This window comes from Lathyrus oleraceus, chromosome 3, assembly GCF_024323335.1.
Source record: "Lathyrus oleraceus cultivar Zhongwan6 chromosome 3, CAAS_Psat_ZW6_1.0, whole genome shotgun sequence".
Taxonomy (NCBI): domain Eukaryota; kingdom Viridiplantae; phylum Streptophyta; class Magnoliopsida; order Fabales; family Fabaceae; genus Lathyrus; species Lathyrus oleraceus.
In genome coordinates this window covers 331962086-331981435 of record NC_066581.1, presented here as the reverse complement: position 1 = coordinate 331981435, position 19350 = coordinate 331962086, and positions in this window count along the sequence as shown.

Sequence of the window (19350 nt, the reverse complement as noted above, 5' to 3'; positions counted from 1 at the left end):
CATGGATATTTTTAAACAGTTGCAAATCAACATTCCGTTTGCCGAAGCCTTGGAACAAATGCCCAAGTATGCCAAATTCATGAAGGACATACTAACCAAAAAGCGGAGGTATACGGAACCGGAGACCATCGTCCTTGATGCGAGCTGTAGTGCCATTATTCAAAGGACGCTTCCTAAGAAAGAGGTTGATCCGGGAAGAGTTACATTGCCGGTTAAAATTGGTGACGTTTATGTCGGGAAAGGACTTATTGACTTGGGGTCGAGCATTAATCTTATACCTTTGTCAATTATCAAGAGGCTTGGCAACATTGAGATTAAGTCCATCCGAATGACGTTGCAATTGGCGGATAAGTCGACGACCCATCCTCATGGCGTAGCCCAAGATGTTTTGGTGAAGGTCGACAAATTCTTTTTCCCGGTTGATTTTATTGTTATTGATATGGAGGAAGATGATGATGCTCCGCTCATCTTGGGCCGACCGTTCATGAAGACCGCGCGAATGATGATAGATGTTGATGACGGTTTAATGAAGGTGACAGTTCAAAATGAGGAAGTGACATTCGATCTATTCGAGGCAATGAAGCATTCAAAAGATAGAAATGATAGCTTCCGCATCGATGTGATCGAAGACGCTATTATGAAGGTTTCAAAGCATATTCATGAGATACCTCCTATGGAGTTAGCTCTTGACGACTCATTGGAGGTTTTCACTGTTGAAGAAGAGCTAGCTCTTGAGGAATGCTTAAAGGAACTTGATAGTTTAGACGACCTACAACCATGGGAAGTAGAGGAGGAAAACTTGAAAAAGGAGGTTATTGACGAAAAAGCGCCAATTGAATTGAAAGTGCTACCCTCTACTTTGAAATATGTGTTCCTAGATGAGACCGAGGCAAAGCCGGTCATCATAAGCAACCTTTTGACAAACGAAGAAGAAGCCCGTCTAATCGTTGTGCTAAAAACAAATCAAGACGCCATGGGTTGGACTCTTTCCGATCTAAAAGGAATTAGTCCATCCTATTGTATGCACAAGATTTTGATGGAGGAAGATTTTAAGCCGGTGGCTCAACCACAACGCCGCTTAAATCCTACGATGAAGGAGGTTGTAAGAAAGGAAGTGGTGAAGCTATTGGATGCGGGAATGATTTACCCGATCTCGGATAGTCCATGGGTTAGTCCCGTGCACGTGGTTCCGAAGAAGGGTGGAATGACCGTAATCTGAAATGACAAGGACGAATTGATCCCTACTAAAGTTGCAACGGGGTGGAGAATGTGTATAGATTATAGACGGTTGAATACCGCGACTCGAAAGGACCATTTTCCACTCCCATTTATGGATCAAATGCTTGAAAGACTATCGGGCCAACAATACTATTGTTTTTTGGACGGCTACTCTAGGTACAACCAAATTGCGGTTGACCCGGTTGATCATGAGAAGACGGCTTTCACGTGTCCGTTTGGAGTGTTCGCATACCGAAAAATGCCCTTTGGGCTGTGCAATGCACCGGCGACCTTCCAACGATGTGTCCAAGCCATTTTTGCCGATCTGATAGAGAAAACAATGGAAGTCTTCATGGATGACTTCTCGGTATTTGGTGGGACGTTTAGTCTATGCTTGGCAAATTTGAAGACGGTGTTGGAAAGATGTGTGAAGACCAATTTGGTGCTTAATTGGGAGAAGTGTCACTTCATGGTGACCGAGGGGATCGTGCTAGGCCACAAAGTCTCTAGAAGGGGGCTTGAAGTGGATAGAGCTAAGGTTGAAGTGATTGAAAATTTACCCCCTCCGGTGAATGTGAAGGGCATCCGTAGTTTTTTGGGGCACGCCGGGTTCTACCGGCGCTTTATCAAGGACTTCTCAAAGGTGGCTAAGCCTTTGAGAAATTTGCTCGCCAAGGACCAGGTATTTCTCTTCACCGAAGATTGTTTGCAAGCTTTTGAGGTTTTAAAAGAAAAATTGGTTACCGCTCCAATAATAGTCGCTCCCGACTTTTCATGCGATACATTATGCGAGTAAGGTTCTTAACGAGGCTCAAATAAATTATGCCACAACGGAAAAAGAATTACTTGCAATAGTGTATGCGCTAGAAAAGTTTAGGTCTTATCTTATAGGGTCTAAAGTCGTTGTGTACACCGACCACGCGGCGATTAAATATCTGCTAACCAAACCGGATTCGAAGCAAAGGCTCATCCGTTGGATCCTCTTGTTACAAGAATTCGATGTGGAAATCAAAGACAAGAAGGGATCGGAAAACTTGGTAGCGGATCATTTATCCCGCTTAGTGAATGTGGAGGTTACCGCATCTGAAAAGGAAATCCGGGAAGAATTTCCTGATGAAAAACTGTTTAAGGTTCAAGTTAGGCCGTGGTTTGCAGACTTTGCAAACCACAAGGCTAGTGGTTTTGTGCCTTCCGACCTAACTTCGAACCAAAAAAGGAAGTTCCTTTCGGATGCGAAGTATTATGTTTGGGATGACCCATACTTGTTTAAGTTGGGTAGTGATAACCTATTAAGGAGATGCGTAACTGGAGATGAAGCCCAGAGCATCCTTTGGCATTGTCACAACTCGCCTTACGGCGGACATTATAATGGGGTTAGAACGGCCACTAAAATTCTTCAATCGGGATTTTATTGGCCCACTATTTTCAAAGACGCACATACCCATGCGCAAAGTTGTGACAGTTGCCAAAGAAGCGGTGGGATAGGTAAGAGAGATGAAATGCCTCTCCAAAATATCCAAGAAGTTGAAGTATTTGATTGTTGAGGCATAGATTTCGTAGGACCTTTCCCACCCTCTTATGGGAACGAGTACATGCTTGTTGCTGTCGATTATGTCTCTAAGTGGGTTGAGGCGATTGCCTCACCTCGGGCGGATGCGAAAACGGTGATAAATTTTTTGAAGAAAAACATATTTTCCCGTTTCGGAACCCCACGAGTGTTGATAAGTGACGGAGGGTCACACTTTTGTAATGCACCTTTGGAAACTATTTTAAAACATTACGGTGTATCGCATAGGGTGACAACTCCGTATCACCCACAAGCTAACGGGCAAGCTGAGGTCTCTAATCGTGAGATTAAGAGAATCCTCGAAAAAACCGTGTCTAGTTCAAAAAAGGAGTGGTCCCAAAAATTGGACGAAGCATTATGGGCCTACCGTACGGCCTTTAAAACTCCAATTGGCCTAACTCCCTTTCAATTGGTATTTGGTAAAACTTGCCATTTGCCGGTTGAATTGGAGCACAAGGCCTTGTGGGCCCTAAAGTTTTTAAATTTTGAAAATGAGTTGGCCGGTGACAAAAGGAAAGTGCAACTACTTGAGTTGGAGGAGATGCGCAATGCCGCATACCACTCAAGTTGGTTGTACAAGGAAAAGGCAAAAAAGTATCACGACAAGAAGCTCCGTAACAAAGAATTTGTGCCCGGACAATTGGTCCTATTGTTTAACTCCCGGTTGAAATTGTTTCCCGGGAAGTTGAAATCAAAATGGTCCGGGCCATTTCGGGTGAAAGAGGTGAAGGAGTACGGGGCTATTGTTATTGAAGACATAGACAAGAAAGATAGTTGGATCGTGAACGGCCAACGGTTGAAAGTTTATCTCGGCGGTCATGTGGATCGCGAGAGCTGTGCTCTACTGCTTGATGCTCCTCTGTGAGCATCGCACCGTCGAGCTTAGCCGACGTTAAACAAGCGCTAGTTGGGAGGCACCCCAACATTGTAAGTATTTACTGTTTTTTGTGTTGTGTGTGTTGGGTTTCTTTGTGCTTAAACCATGCTGTATGAACATGAATTGCTGCTTTTGAAAAAGCACTTGCTGTCATGCTCGCTTGCTGCTCGCTAGGCGAGGCAGTAGCGAGCTGATTCGCTAGCTGCTCGCTAGGCGAAGCAGCAGCGAGCGCTGCATGACAGCACTTATTTAAAAACTCAGCAGGGCACTCATTTTTGCCCTAACACAACTTTGCTGTCTTGCAACCCTGCTGAGAACATTTTTACAGAGCTCTCCACACTCTCTCATTTGCATCTCTCTCACCAACACTCTCTCTTTTCGGTCGATTGCAAATCCTACTCACTTCACATTTCCAAATCCGTGTAACTAAGGTTTGCCCTACTTCACTTTTCTTTTTGTTTGAACTCTAAATTTCCAATTTCAATTGCAATTAGGATGAATGGAGTATGGGAAACAATAGGTTTGCATGTGGTAATTTAGGTTTTGCAAATTGGGATTTTAGGTTTTAGAATTGGGGATTTTAGGTTTTGAATGCAAATATGTAATCCCCAATAGTATAGAACGGTTATTTACTTGATATATCATTAGGTTCTGATGTTGGAACCATTTGAGTATGGGTTTTGGGGGAGAATCTCTGAACATGCTGAAAAATCCCAAAACCTGTAAGGTTCGCTAGCACTCGCTAGGCGAACCTGGGGCGAGCGTTCGCTGCCACTTCGCTAGGCGAAGCAGCAGCGAGCATGTCAGTCTTTTGAATATTGCTTTGATGTCTAATCTGTTTGTTTGGTGTGTGTTGTTTCCTCTCATATTTTGCAGATGGAGTCAAGGTCTGGAGCGGCTAAGAAAAGAAAGGGAGCAACTACGTCCCGGACTGTGCCTATCCAATTCGATACCGACAAGTTTGTCGGTCCAAAACAAGCTGCAAGGTACATCGCTCTGGAGAAGAGGAAAATTCTTCCAGAGAAGCGTTTCGTCATCAACCCTCAAGGCACGAACAGAAATTTTGCCGGGTTGATTGACGCGAAGAAATGGGATCGGTTGATTAATCCCTTAGAGCATTACGACATTGCTACAGTGCGGGAATTTTATGCTAACACACTGCCCGATGACGACGAGCCCTTTACTTGGGTATCTAAAGTGGCCGGGCGTCCAATTGCATTTGATCGGGATGCCATCAACCAAATCCTTGGGGAACCGCTCCAGCTGGGAGCTGAAGAGAAGGACGCATACCATACAGACCTACGGCTTCACCGTGATGTTCCTGCCATTACTGCCGCCCTGCTTTTACCAGGGAAATCTGTTGAGCTGAACCCATCTGGGGTTCCAATGAGGTATCACCGGGAGGACATGACTCCCATGGCTCAACTGATACTGCTCTTGGTTTTGACCAATATCCAGCCTAAATCCCACACCTCTACAGTGCCGATCTCAGTGGCACATTTGGTCCATTCTATCCTCACCAACGTCGAGATCGATGTGACGAGGATCATCGCAAATGAGCTGAAGTCCGTGATCGAGAGCGGGCTAAAGTCGGGGGCTCGTGTAAATTGTCCCCTAGCTTTCCCGTGCTTGATCATGAGTTTATGCATTCAGGCAAGGGTGAGACTTCCGTCTCGGGGGCAGGTAAGGATCCCGCCACCTATCGATGACCGGTATGTGGCCAAATACTGTAGAGCGAAGAATGCTAGAGGCAGTGCTGCTACAGGGAGTACCAGGGCTTCTGATGGTCCTAGTACTTCTACTCTTGGACTTGATCCCTACCTCCGAGCTGTGTGCGACTACAGTTTTGAGTGGATGGCGGCATCCCAGAGAGCCATGACAGATATGCACAACTGTATGCAGAGGTTAGAACTGCGAGGGAATGACCCCACCGGTGCTCAGGCATTGTTGGCGCGTGAGCAGTTTCTGCTTAACGCCAACTGGCCTGTGGACAGGCCTGTCTATGGTGAGGGGGTGGGCGCTGATGCTGATGATGATGATGATGATGATGTTGATGATGAGGCTACCGGTTCTGATGCCGGTAGCGAGGAGGAGTCCTGAGCCCTTAGAGGGTTAAGTTTTTGTACTTTTCAGTTTTTATGTTATTTTTATTTGTATTTTCGAATTTTGTATCTTGACTTTGGTGTTGTACTATTGGGGTGTTTTGTCCCCCATGAACAAATTTATATTTTCAGTTAATGTTATTTATTTCTGTTTTTAATTTTGTTTATTTAATAAATTTTTGGGTGATTAAGTGGCAAACCTTCTAGATTGGTTGCTCCTCAAGAAGTACCCAATGAAGGTGCATCCGAGCTTGGATGGCAATGATAAGAATAAACAAGTGAATGAAGCTAAGGTACATGGTTACCTCCGGCTAGAATTTTAGAATGCATTAGGAACTTTACTCTTTTTGGTAAATTGAATATTGTCTTTTTGCAACATAATTGAATGAATGTTTCATCTAGAACTTAAAACCACAAATTGTGAGGAAACCTCCATTGTACACTTAAATGCTGGATTCTAATAAGTTTTATTGATTCATGTGATTCATGTTTTGTCTTTTATTATTGTGAAATTGTGGAAGCAATTAGAAATGATCAAGGCACTTGTTTTCTTTTGAGCACAACTACATCCAAAAACAACTTACCTGTGAGCAGAGAGAGTATTTGTTAACCCCTTTGAGCTTAAATAGTTGAATCTCGGCTTGAAATAAAGCGAGATCTCAAAAATCTTTTTTTTTTACAACCCGGAAAATCTTGATTATTGTTCTTTTGCCGTAAAAAGTTAAGAGCATTCACTTAGGGTGAGGAAGAAATAAGTTGGGGAGAACGAAAAAGAATCGGTAAGTACCACAACTCAATTCTTGAAAAAGAAAAGAAAAACCGAGCAAGCATAAAAAAATATATGTATAGAAAATATAGAAAAGAAACATCTGTTTTGTATATTTGATGTGAAAGAAAAGAACAAAAATAGAAAGAATGAAAATGAATGCTTGCTTGGAAGAAAAATAGTGAAAAATAAAAATTGAGTTGTGGAATATGTGTTGTGAAGGTTTCAAATAAGAAACAAATGAAACAAAGTCGAGATGTGTGAATAATACTGTGAATGTCTCTTTTGCATCGGCACTTTCGTTCAATGGCCTTAGAAATGACCCTTGTTTGTTAACCTAACCAAGCTTCAACCGAAAAGCCCTTAGTGATCTTTATGCTTCCACAGTACCATTTATAATTGTTAGACATTGTATGAATCTATTTGATTTCTTCATTGTTTGTTAGAGAGTGAGATTATTCCCGCGGTTGCAAACGCGTAAAATCTTCATTCCTTATTCGAAGAGGAGAGATAGGATGATTCATTCAGAATAGTATTGTTGTAGATAGATAAATATTTTGCATTGCTATTTAAGTTTTAGTTCTTGTGTATTATTTTATTCGAACCGTTGGAAACTTGTATATGCTGATTTCGCTTGTGTTTGAGCCGTTTATCCAACTTCGGAGAAACCATTTTCTTAAAGCAAATCCTCTTGTCCTTCAAGAGGCATACTTTGCTTGAGGACAAGCAAGAATCTAGTTGGGGAGAGTTGTTAGATACCCAAAAGTGCTTATTTGAGCCATCAATTAAGGGTATCTTTCACTCTATTTCCTTGCTAAAATTGTCAAAACCATAATTGTTTTACATGAAATGCATTACATTGATAAACAAGCTTGGTGCCTTTGATTTGTGTGTTATTGTGCAGGAAAAAGGGCATGAACTAATTGAAAATGAAGACACAAGAAAATTGGCAAAGGAACCAAAGAATACAAGCATTTCATCAGCCTGCTCGCTAGGCGAGGGCTGTGGCGAAGCACTGCTTCGCTAGGCGAGCTCCAAGCGAAAAGCTCCAGTAAATTGTCAATAAATTCGCCAGGCGAGCTGCTGGCGAAGGTGGTGGCGAGTTCGTTCAGTTTTGGTGAAAAGCGCAGCCAGCACTCACTCGCTAGGCGAGGCTCTAGCGAGTCCCCAACGAGCATTCCAGTAGCAAAACCTCTCAACCTCGCTGGGGCGAAGGTTGGAGCGTGTCCTTCGCTAGGCGAAGGTGTGTTCGCTAGGCGAACATGACAGTTTGAGTTAGTCTGTTTTCTCTGGGCGCAGGTGCCTTGTGTGCCACAATTAGACCCTCGCTAGGCGAGCCATTCTGCTCGCCTAGCGAGCATGACAGCCCAGCACATGTCTATAAGTAGCAAGTGCCACTTTTGAGCACCATACCTCAGTACCTTAGTTTTACTTTATTTTTCCAGCTTTTGCTCTAGAGATATTTTTGACCTAGATTTCATTTCTCTTCATCTTGTAACCATCTTCTACAAAAAGAAGGTGGATTCCCATCCAATCTCGATTATCCGACTTGGATGTTGATCAACCTTCTTCCGAAACTTGCCGACCAAGCTACCATGAAAATGAGTAGCTAAGTCATCCATTTGTCAAGGTTAGATGTAGGTGATTACTAGCTTTGGGTGTAAATGTAAGGATCTTCATATGTAAACTCTTTAATGGTGAATATATGATGAAAACTTTGTTTCTATTTAAAACTCTTTATGTTGGTTTATGATCGAGAGATGTTTACCAACTCTTGACCTAGGTTTTCATCCAATCTTGTTTATTAGCTAGAGATAGTAATGAATGATTTTGTTCACCATAAGGTTGAACCAAAAAGTTGTCATTTTGATAGATTGTGTTCGAGAGAAATAATGGATCAAAATGGGAAAACTCACAATGTGTGTTCGAGAGAAACATATTGGGAGGACTTTGTGAAATGATTTATCATCTAAAGGAGTTTATACGATTGTTGACCGAACAAATACATGCAAAGTAATCATTGAACCCTAACTTTGACAATATTTCTCATTTATTCAAAACGTAACTTTTACCGCAATTTAATACCTTTTTATGCAAGATAACGTGACAACCAATCAAAACCCTATTGTTACTTGAGCTAGAATTAATACAACCATCGAACGGCGGTGATATCTTACAATCCCTGTGGATACGATAACAAAAACCCGACACGTAAATTTACAACTAACAGTGTCCTAGATGGAATTTTCCAATCCTACGTAACAGGATAAATGTCTATGGGCCCAATATTGAACTGGACAAGGGTGACACGGTCTATACCTTGTGTTCAATATAGACATAAGGGCAAATGGGTAATTATACACATAATTATTATCACAGGAGGTTTTGTCAGATCACATGACATTTTCGTGACTTGGGTAACAGTGATGTGTTGCTAGATACCGCTCACTATTTATTATGTTAAATGCGTGATTTAATATAATTGTCAACGCCGCGAAAACCTATAGGGTCACACACAAAGGACGGATTGATGAGAGATAGAGTAACTAAGGAATACCGTAAGGTACGGTGCACTTAAGTGGGAGACGAAATATGGTAAGGTACCAAATACTTAAGTGATTTTGGGCATATTATAAGATATGGGCCAAAATACACTTAAGTGGGCTTTTTAGCTTGAAACCCACACAAGTGGTTCTATAAATAGAACCCCTTGGGTAGAAGCATTGTCACTCCAATCCACTCAGACAGAAATTCAAGTAGAGACTTGGAATTTTGTTTCCCTCTTTCTCTCACTCAAAGCCTTCATTCATAACAGCTAGCACTGCGATTGAAGGAATCCGTTCGTGTGGACTGAGTAGAGACGTTGTCATCGTTCAACGTTCGTGATCGCCCCGTGGATCTGTATCAAAGATTTTGATCATTATCAGAGATCTGCACCAAAGGTTTGAATCGCCACAAGAGGTAACGATTCTATCACTGATCATGCCCATTCGTAAGGATCACTAAATGGAGAAATTTTTAAATTACGCTGCGCCTTGGATGGCTATTCTCCTTCACTCTTAGACAATGGTTCTGATAAATGTTTGTGCTAAACCTTCTGACTGTGATTCTGATTGAAGAGCCTCTAAAGGACTGTCAACCTTCAATATTATGCGCTCATGTACTGACAATTCTGAAGAACAAGATCAGAAGACTCTGAAGACCAGGTTTTGAGGAACGGTGTCAAGACTCTAAAGACTAAGGTTCTTTAGGTTCTCTGAACTAGTCTCTTGATCCTTCTAAGCATGCTTCAACATCATTTTATCAGAAGCCTCTGAAGACTAGAAGATAAGATCAAAAGATTTTGCATTAGGAAAATAGTACATAGTACAAGATCATCCTTCCCTCCACTACGGTGATTTTGTGGGCTATGGACAATACTATTGTACCATTTTGCCTCTTATATGCAAACCATTCTGAAAGGAGACAAATTCATTTTGCTATTCCAATTCTACCCTCCAACAGATCTTTTAACTGCCAATATAAAGAAGACTTGGAAGATTGGACACGTTGGTAGTTCACTATGCTATTGCTCATACACACGCTTTTGTGAAGCATATATTTTCTGTGTACAGTTTTTATAAACACACATAGAGTTTTTGCTCGTTACTGTGTGAGAGATTCATTGTATTAAACTTGTGTTAATCTTCTTTCTTATAAGCAATATGAAAAACACAGTCTTGTAAATCTCAAATTGTTTAAGTGGTTTCCTTGAGTGACTAGGTTTTAGTCAGATAGACTCAAGAAGACAAAGACAATTTGTCTTTATGGTGTCTGTAATCAGTTTCAGTTATAGTGGAGTAAGTCATTGTTGAGAAGGCAAAATCACCTTGGTAGGATGGACTGGAGATAGCTTCGTTAACAGCGAACCGGTATAAAATAACCTTGTTATTTTTTTGTTCGTGTTATCGTTGGATTGAGTTGGTTTTGAAAAAGATTTTCGTTTTGAGAAACCCAATTCAACCCCCCCCCCCACACACACACACACACAATTTCTTGTGTTTCTTGCCACCTTCAATTGGCATCAGAGCTCCAATCCTGGTCTTGATAAGATTATTAAACACCTAACAGTGTCAAATAAATATCCAATGTGAAACACATGGCTAATATTCCACCACCAGTTTCTCAAACAAATGATAGAGATCACTACAATGCTAAACCTCCTGCTTTTGATGGAGATATATTTGATTATTGGAAGGATAGAATAGAGAGCTTCTTTCTAGGTCACGATGTTGATCTATGGGATATGGTAGTTGATGGCTACATACATCTAATAGATGCAAGTGGCAATAAAGTTAAAATAAGATTGATGGTAAATTAATCGAAGAAAGATTATAAGAATCATCACAAAGTGAGAACCATATTGTTAAACGTTATTTCATACACTGAGTATGAAAAGATCACTAACAAAGATGCTACAAAATCTATATTTGATTCAGAAAGACATGCCTAAGAGGAACTTCATAAGAAAGAAGAAGGGTCTGATGGCGATATGGGATGTTTCAAAGTCTTTAGAAGATGACTATGAGGAAGAGAAGGCTAACACGAAACTTATGGCTTGTAAAGAAGCTCCTGCAGAAACCATTCAATCAGAATCAGAATCTAATTCAAATTCTGAAGAGGTATTTTCTGAACTCTCTCATTCTGAACTTGAATCTAGTTTATCATAAGTTCTGGAAAAGTATCTGAAGCTTCTGGCCAAATAGATGGATCTGAAGAAGACTCATGTATCTGAATCAGAAGCATATTGTAAGCTTCATAAGTATTTTTTAAGTTTGAGTGAAGACAATTTTATTTTGAAAAATAACAACTTTATGCCTTAAAGCAAGAGTCTCAAACATGAGAAGAAAATTCTTTCAAAAGTCTCTACAGTTTCTGGTGATATCATAAATAAATATGATAAATATTTCCATAAACTTCTTTATAGAAGCCTAAGTAGAAGCTTAATGGCTTCCATGATTTATGGTATTAGTAGAAACGGAACAAGGGATATTGGTTATGATTCTGAAAAAGATGAGAAACTAAATACTCTTCAGTCCCATTTTGTCATTTATGGGAAACAAATGGTGTTGTGCCTAAAGGTAGAATTGTTTCAAAACCTAAGGCTAAAGCAAAACCTCATTTATCTTTCAATCATGCATTCATGTATAAATATCCTGCACAGAAACCCAAATTTATTAAGAACTCTGGGAAGACTAACCCAAAAGGACCCAGAAAATTGTTGGTATCTAAGGAAAAAAGACTTTTAAGCTCCTCAATCATAAGTTATTGAATCTCAGACTCATCTAGGAAGGCACAAACATATATCTTCATATTCTGAAGAATTGATTCTAGGAGATAAATCTGAACATGTCAGAACCAGATCCTCATTCAAACCTTACGAAGAGACTTTTTTTGGGTTTTGTGTCTCTGATAGAGCCTACATCAATTGATGAAGCGCTTCTAGAAACATAATGAATTTTGGCTATGCAAGAGGAACTCAATCAATTCTCTAGAAATGACGTGTGGGATCTGGTGCCAAGACCCAAAGGAACCCATGTCATTGGAACAAAGCGGGTCTTCATAAACAAGCTGAATGAACAAGGAGATGTAGTAAGAAACAAGGCTCGATTGGTAGCACAAGGTTATAGTTAGCAAGAGGAGATTGACTATACAGAAACCTTTGCGCCAGTTGCCAAGTTACAGTTTATTCGTCTCTTAATTTCCTGTGTTGTTAATCATAACATCATCTTGTATCAGATGTATGTTAAGAGTGCTTTTCTGAATGGTTACATTACTAAAAGAAGTCTATGTACACCAACCCCCTGGTTTTAAAAATCCTAAATCCAAATTTTGTTTTCAAACTTAAGAAATCATTGTATGGTATCAAACAAGCTCCCGGAGCATGGTATGAAAGACTAAGCAATTTTCTTTTAGAAAATTATTTCACAAGAGGGAAGGTTGATACAAGTTTATTTTGTAAGTCATTCAAAAATGATATCCTTGTTGTTCAAATTTACATTGATGATATCATATTTGATTCATCTAATGCTACTTTATGCAGGGGATTTGCTAAGTCTATGTAGATATAGTTTGAGATGAGTCTGATGAGAGAACTCAAGTTCTTTCCGTGGATTCAGATCAATCAAAGTCCAGAAGGAACGTACATCCATAAGAGAAAGTAGACCAAGGAACTTCTGAAGAAGTTTGACATGTCAGAATGCAAGATGTCAAAAACTCATATGCATCCTACATGTATCCTTGAGAAGGATGAGGTAAGTGCTAAGGTAGAACATAAGGTATACAAAGGTATCATTGGTTCTCTCTTATACTTGGTTGCTTCTAGACCTGAAATTTTATTTAGTGTTTGTTTGTGTGCTCACTTCCAATCATATCCTAGAGAGTCCCACTTATAGCTGTTAATAGGGTCTTTTGGTATCTGAAAGGTATGATTAACCTTGGCTTGTGTTATAGAAAATATAAACATTACAAGCTAGTGGGTTATTGTGATGTTGATTACGTTGGAGATAGACTTGAGAGGAAAAGTACTTTTGGAAGCTGCCAGTTTCTGGGAGATAACCTGATCTCTTGGTCCAACAAAAGGCAATCAATAATAGCACTTTCAACAGCTGAAGCTGAATACATTGTAGTTTCTAGATGCAACACTCAGATGCCCTGGATGAAAAATCAGCTAGAAGATTTCCATATATATATAAGAGTAATGTTCATATACTCTGTGACAATACTTATGCTATTTGTTTATCTAAGAATCCAATTTTGCATTGTAGAGAAAAACATATTGAGATAAAATTTCACTTTATACATGACTACGCTTAGAAGGGAATTTAAAATTTAAAATTTATTGATACAGACCATCAATCGGTTGATATATTTACAAAACCCCTTGCTGAAGATAGATTTGTTTTCATTTTGAAAACTTTTAAAATGGACTTATGTCCAGAATGAAAAAGATGTTTTTCTTAGAATGTTAATATCTCATAATTGTAAAATGAGACTCTAAGATTTGTTTATGGTTCTGAATGTGTGATTCTTCTAAAGTGAGAAGGTTTCATAAGTTCAGATGTATCCAGTCAAAACTTGTTTGGTTAAACAAATCTTCTTTATGGATACTGAATAATTTTGCATTTAATAGTTGTAAATCAGTCTCGATTAATGGAACAGATTTAACACAACTGTCTTAGAAAACTGAACCATTTCTGATCTGCTGATGTGACACGTTTCAAAAAAAATCATGACTACAAAAACCTCTATTTAAACCCATTCCACTCACTTCAAACACTTTCGCTACTGTCACAACCTACACTTTCTCTCTTTGAGCTTAAAATTTTCAGCAACCCTAAAACCCTTTGTTCTTCGTCAAAAATGGATTCACAACAATCTGCTCAATAATATCAACAAGAACAGGCTCAACAATAAGGTGTTGCTACTATGCAACGAACTGCTCATGGTTCTTCTTCATCATCACAACCACAACCACAACCACAAATTCCTCATCTGCTACAAGTTATTTTATCGAGATCTTCTTCAGAATAACTTGTACATACTAAAGAAGCTTATGATGCTCCTGAGGTTACTTTGAGTACTCAAGCAAGAATCTGGAAGTGTTGTGTGAACTCTTGGTTAAGTTATACAATATAAAAGACAATGGTATTGATCTTTTAACTGTTGTCAAATTTCAAGGTTGGGAAATCTTCTTCGATCGTCTTTAAGTTCCAGTCTTCTATCATCTGGTTAGACAATTTTAGATTCATGCAAAATCTTCTCTCTTCCAAGTTACTTCTTTTGTCTTTGGGAAGAGGATTGTTATTTCGGAGAAGATCATTGCCAAAGTCATTGGTCATGATAGGTCTGGAACCAGATGTGAACAAATGGTGGAAAAAGAATTCAATTTGTATAAGATCTCTAAAGTGATTTTTGTCTCTGGAAAACACTCTAACAAGGTCAAGGATATCCATCCTAAGCTAAAGGTTTAAGCTAGAATCCTGCTGGGGTTTATTCATCATAAAAAGTCAAAACATTATTCTGACTACATCAACGTTGACCAGCAATACGTCCTTTACTACATTGCTACTGAGAAGAAGGTGAATTTACCTGTACTTCTCTTTCAGAACTTAAGGGATAATGTGATGGAAACCAGTGATGGTAGCTGAAGTTAGTGGAAATATACCTGAACGCATCGCACGTTCGAACATACAACAAAATTGCCATTAAACTTTATTTATTCTCGAAGGAAAGGGAAAATATCGATAAAACCCGGGGGGATATAGATAACTAGGTAAGGAAGTCGGTTATGCCAAGGGAAGGTATTAGCACCCCTAACATCTGTTGTACTCAATATGAACCATTTTGATTGTTCTAAGCCCGAATGAGTGTTACTATCTAAGAATTACTCGTAATAGAATAAAGGGAATAAAGAATAGAATAGATAAAGTGCTCGGTGAGGATTAGGGCCCTCATGCCTACGTATCCTTATAGTGCAATAAATAACCCAGAGCTCCCTAGTCCATAGAACTAATGGTAGGAGGTGAAAAGAAGAGTGATAATAAATATGGTTTAAACCAAAGGATAATGTGGTTTGACTCCAAAAAGGGATGAAATCTGAACCCAAGAGTAAAACTGATATTAACAAATATGTAGTATAACCTTAAGCACTAACCACTATATGGTACAACCGAAAACAAAGAGAGTTAAGTGTTTGGCATCAAGTAAAACATCTCTCGGTTCAAAGGTAGACACTGAATTAAGCTCAAATATTTGGCTCAAAGATAATAGTATATCACATGAAGTTAATGAAGGTAGTAGGTTTTGAATGAAAGTAGTGAGTAGTGAATCATGGATATGAATGAAGGAATAGAAAAAAGTAACCAAGGTCTAAGAAATGAATGATTTGATAAAAGTGACTGAAGCATGTATAATTTGGAACCAAAAGTAAGGGTATTATTGGAATCCATAAGGGCAATGGTATTTGCAACCTAACATTAAAGGTAGAATGAACCAATATGTGGGGGGCCATAGGCATCATACCACTATATATGGTCTGGATGAAAACAAGGAATTAAGTGTTTGGCATCATGGCAAACATCTCTTGGAACAAAGGTGGATAATTGTCCTAAAAGGGTATATATATGGAAATCCCAAAGAAAATTGTATTTGGTTTCAAAGAAAGGCAGTATGTCACTGATGAATGGTAATAGTTGAAGATAGATGGTATGGATCATGAAAGATATGGATGGTGCCCTAAGGCAGGAGAAGGAACAATTATGCTCGCCAAGGGTTCGAAGCGTTGTGCTTACGTATTCTCATCGTGCAATGAGAAAATCATAGCTTTCTATGCTATTGTAATGCATACAACTACTGCTTTCTATGCTATTGTAATGCATACAACTACTGCTTTCTATGCTATTGTAATGGTAATGATTGAATTGTGTTGTAGGTTAGTAAATGAACATGTTGTTAGTTAGTGAAAAATATTGGCTAGTTTAGCTATAATTATTGCACTGTTAGAATGATTGGTTATGTCATGGCATGTGTTTGAAGATTCCTTTTTTGCTTGCTTGAAGACTTAGAATGGATTGGATTGGGAGTTTTTGTAATTTTGTGGTGAATTGTAATGTGAATATTGTAATGAATAATGGATTTGAAGAAAAGCATCACTTGTTATTTAAATGAAAATGATTGAAAATGGTTTATGGAATTTGAATTTAAAATGGTATGTTGTTATTTGAATGTATCAAGCAAAATTGGAATATGAATTGAAATGTAATTTTAAATTGCAAATTGAATTGAAATGTAAAGTGAATTGAAAAGTTGGAAAAGTTTGTTTAGGGTTTAATGAAAATGAGTTGAAATTTGAATGTAAAAAGTAAAATTGAAAGGTGGATTGAAATGTAATTTGAATTTCAAATTGAAATGAAATGCAAAGTGAATTAGAATGTTGAAAATATTGGCTTAGGATTGGATTTTGAATGTATTTTGAAAAGAAGGTCATGGTTTAATGAAACTGAAATCAACCACTTGAATTATGAATTTTAAAATTTTAATGATCATAATGACTCGAAAAATAAAATGGCTTAAAAAATAAGAAAATTGGACTAGGTTCAAGAGTTGGTCTGGTTGGTTCGGACCTGATTTCTTGGTCTAAATGACGGTATGACCAAGAAATGGACCAAGTCCCTTAGGCACGAAAAAACACATAAAACAATTATTTTAAAGGTGAAACATAGAAGAATGAATGAAAATAGGTTTTTAGGGGTCAAATAAAAGTTAATTGACATTGGTCAACTGGTTGACCAAAAAGTCAATTGCTGACCAAAAGTCAACTTTAACAAGTTTGGCCAAAGATGCAACATTTGTATGTACATGAATAAAATGTGAATGAAAATGATATTTAAAATGGATTATGTATGAATTGTAATGAATTAAAAAATGAATGTGGACTGATGATCTTGACAACACCATATGAATGGATTCAAAGACCATGTATAAGAACTTATAAACTTGAAAACATCATATGCATGGATGTAGTTAGGTGACAAGATTATGACAATATAATCGACCAATGAGCCAGGGTTTCAGTCAAATATAAGGTCAAAAGTCAAATCACCAGAGCATCCAAGTACCAAACATTCTTGATTGGGGTTTCAAGACTAAGACAATGCTTAAGAGTTAATTACAGGATCCCAGAGGAACAAAGCCAAGCATCAGGGTTTTGATGTCATGTTATGTTAAGATGTCTCCTTGAACCAAAGATCAAAGATCAAGGAATTAGGGTTTTGCATGAAGATGCACAAATGTCACAAACCTTAGGCAAAAACCAAATTTTGGTTATTCACAGGCTTTGAATCTATGATGTTTATGAGAAGGTGTTAATATAAATGCATGATGCACATGAATGAATGAAGACGAACCTCAAGTCATAGGTTGGATGAAAAATGAAAAGGGGAGGGCAAATTTTGGGGTATGACAGTAGCAGAAAGAGAGCTACATTCCTATTGGTAGGCTGATCTCAAGTATTCTGATGGAGATCAAACTGATTGACTCTTTAACAGATTATCAATTTTCTAAAGGCATGCAACCTCTGGCCGGAAAGATGTTTAACACTAAGGATCTGAAGAATATGGGCATCATTACTGAAGTGATAAGCCCTCCTGCTGAAATGCCCAAGGAAGTTATCCACAATAGAAGGATCCCTTTGGAAGATTTTCCTATCTTCTCAAGGCCATATCCTCTAGACACTGTGGTAGGATTTATGGAGAAATGTCATGCAGATGATATTCTTACAGATTCTGAATCTACTTCCAAGAAGAGGAGGAAGATTTCTAAGAAGCACTCTTAGAGAATGACCAAGAGTTCAAAGCTGCTAGGGAGACTCTGGATACATCTGTTGAAGAGCCTAGAGCTGTTGGAGCTACTTCTGCAGGAACTGCTTCTTGTAAGTATGTTCCTTCTGAAGCTCGTTTACTTAATGTTGATAATAGTTCATCCATCCCATCAACCATGATCACTTCATCTACCCTCATTCCACATACTTCTACACAATTCACTTCCTCCCACTCTCTGCTCCCCAAACTACAAATCCAAATGTTACCATTCCACCACCAACACCATCACACTCTCAAATCCTAACTTTCATTCTCATACCAACACCTCAACCACTATTACCATTGTCTCTCTCATCCCAACTCACTCAACAAGAAAACCCTCCATGACCAACTCATTTTGAAAACTGTCACACCATACTCCCCACTCACTCTGACGTCCCTATTGTAGAATTAGACATTGATTCTGATACTGATTTAGCTGTTGAGTTCATAGCACTCCCAGAAAGAATCCATCAACCATACTCTGACCAAACACCCTTTCAAACCAACATTCACCTACACCTCTGGATGAATTATTTTCTCAGTTTGAAGATGAAGTTGTTTCCAGACTAAACACTCCCACTAAGGTTTTCACTTCTAATGCAAATCTTTCTGAAGTATGTGTTCTAACCAACAACTTCAAATGTTGGATAGAAGTCATCTCTGAAGAGTTGGAGTTCATGTGCCTGAAGGAAGCTAAAAGGAACTTCCATGCCAGACTCTTTGGTATAGTTGAACCTCTACTTCAGAAGGTTCCTCCAGCGTTTCTTCTTCCTACTACAAAATTGATTCCATCTCATTCTCTTGTTCCGACTACTTTGGTTGCTTATGAGTGAACTCTTGAAGCTAGAAGCGTATTTGGGGTTAAAAAGAGTATATATTCTGATCAAGTTATTATGAAGACTTTGAAGCACCCGACGACTGAAAATTATAAGGTAAAAGAGAGGCTCAAGCAATAGGATGAGAAGACATAAAATATTGAAAGGATGCTTGGAATGATCTTATCAAGACCGCCACCCCTCCTTAAACCCTAGTTTTTAAAAAAATTGTGTTGTCTTTGTTTTTCATTTCCGTACTTAAATTATCGTTTTAATGAAATGAAATTTTTATTTTGGTTTACTTTGTCTTTACCTCTTTTTGAATGATGAAAAAAGGGGAGAATGAATGAATGATTTTGATATACCTAACTCCAATGATGAAACCCAAACATGTCTTTAATGATTATTATGACATTGGTAACCTTTCTGGGAATTTTTAAAAAGTTCATCATGTTAATCAAAGGTTTCAGGTTTCTAAGGCATTAACCAAGCTGAATCGAGTTCATATGAATCAAGCTTATACTCTAGATAGTTAACTGAGCAGTTCGCAGTTAACCAGACATATTCATATTCTAAACTAAGCTCAAGTGAACCAGGTGTGTT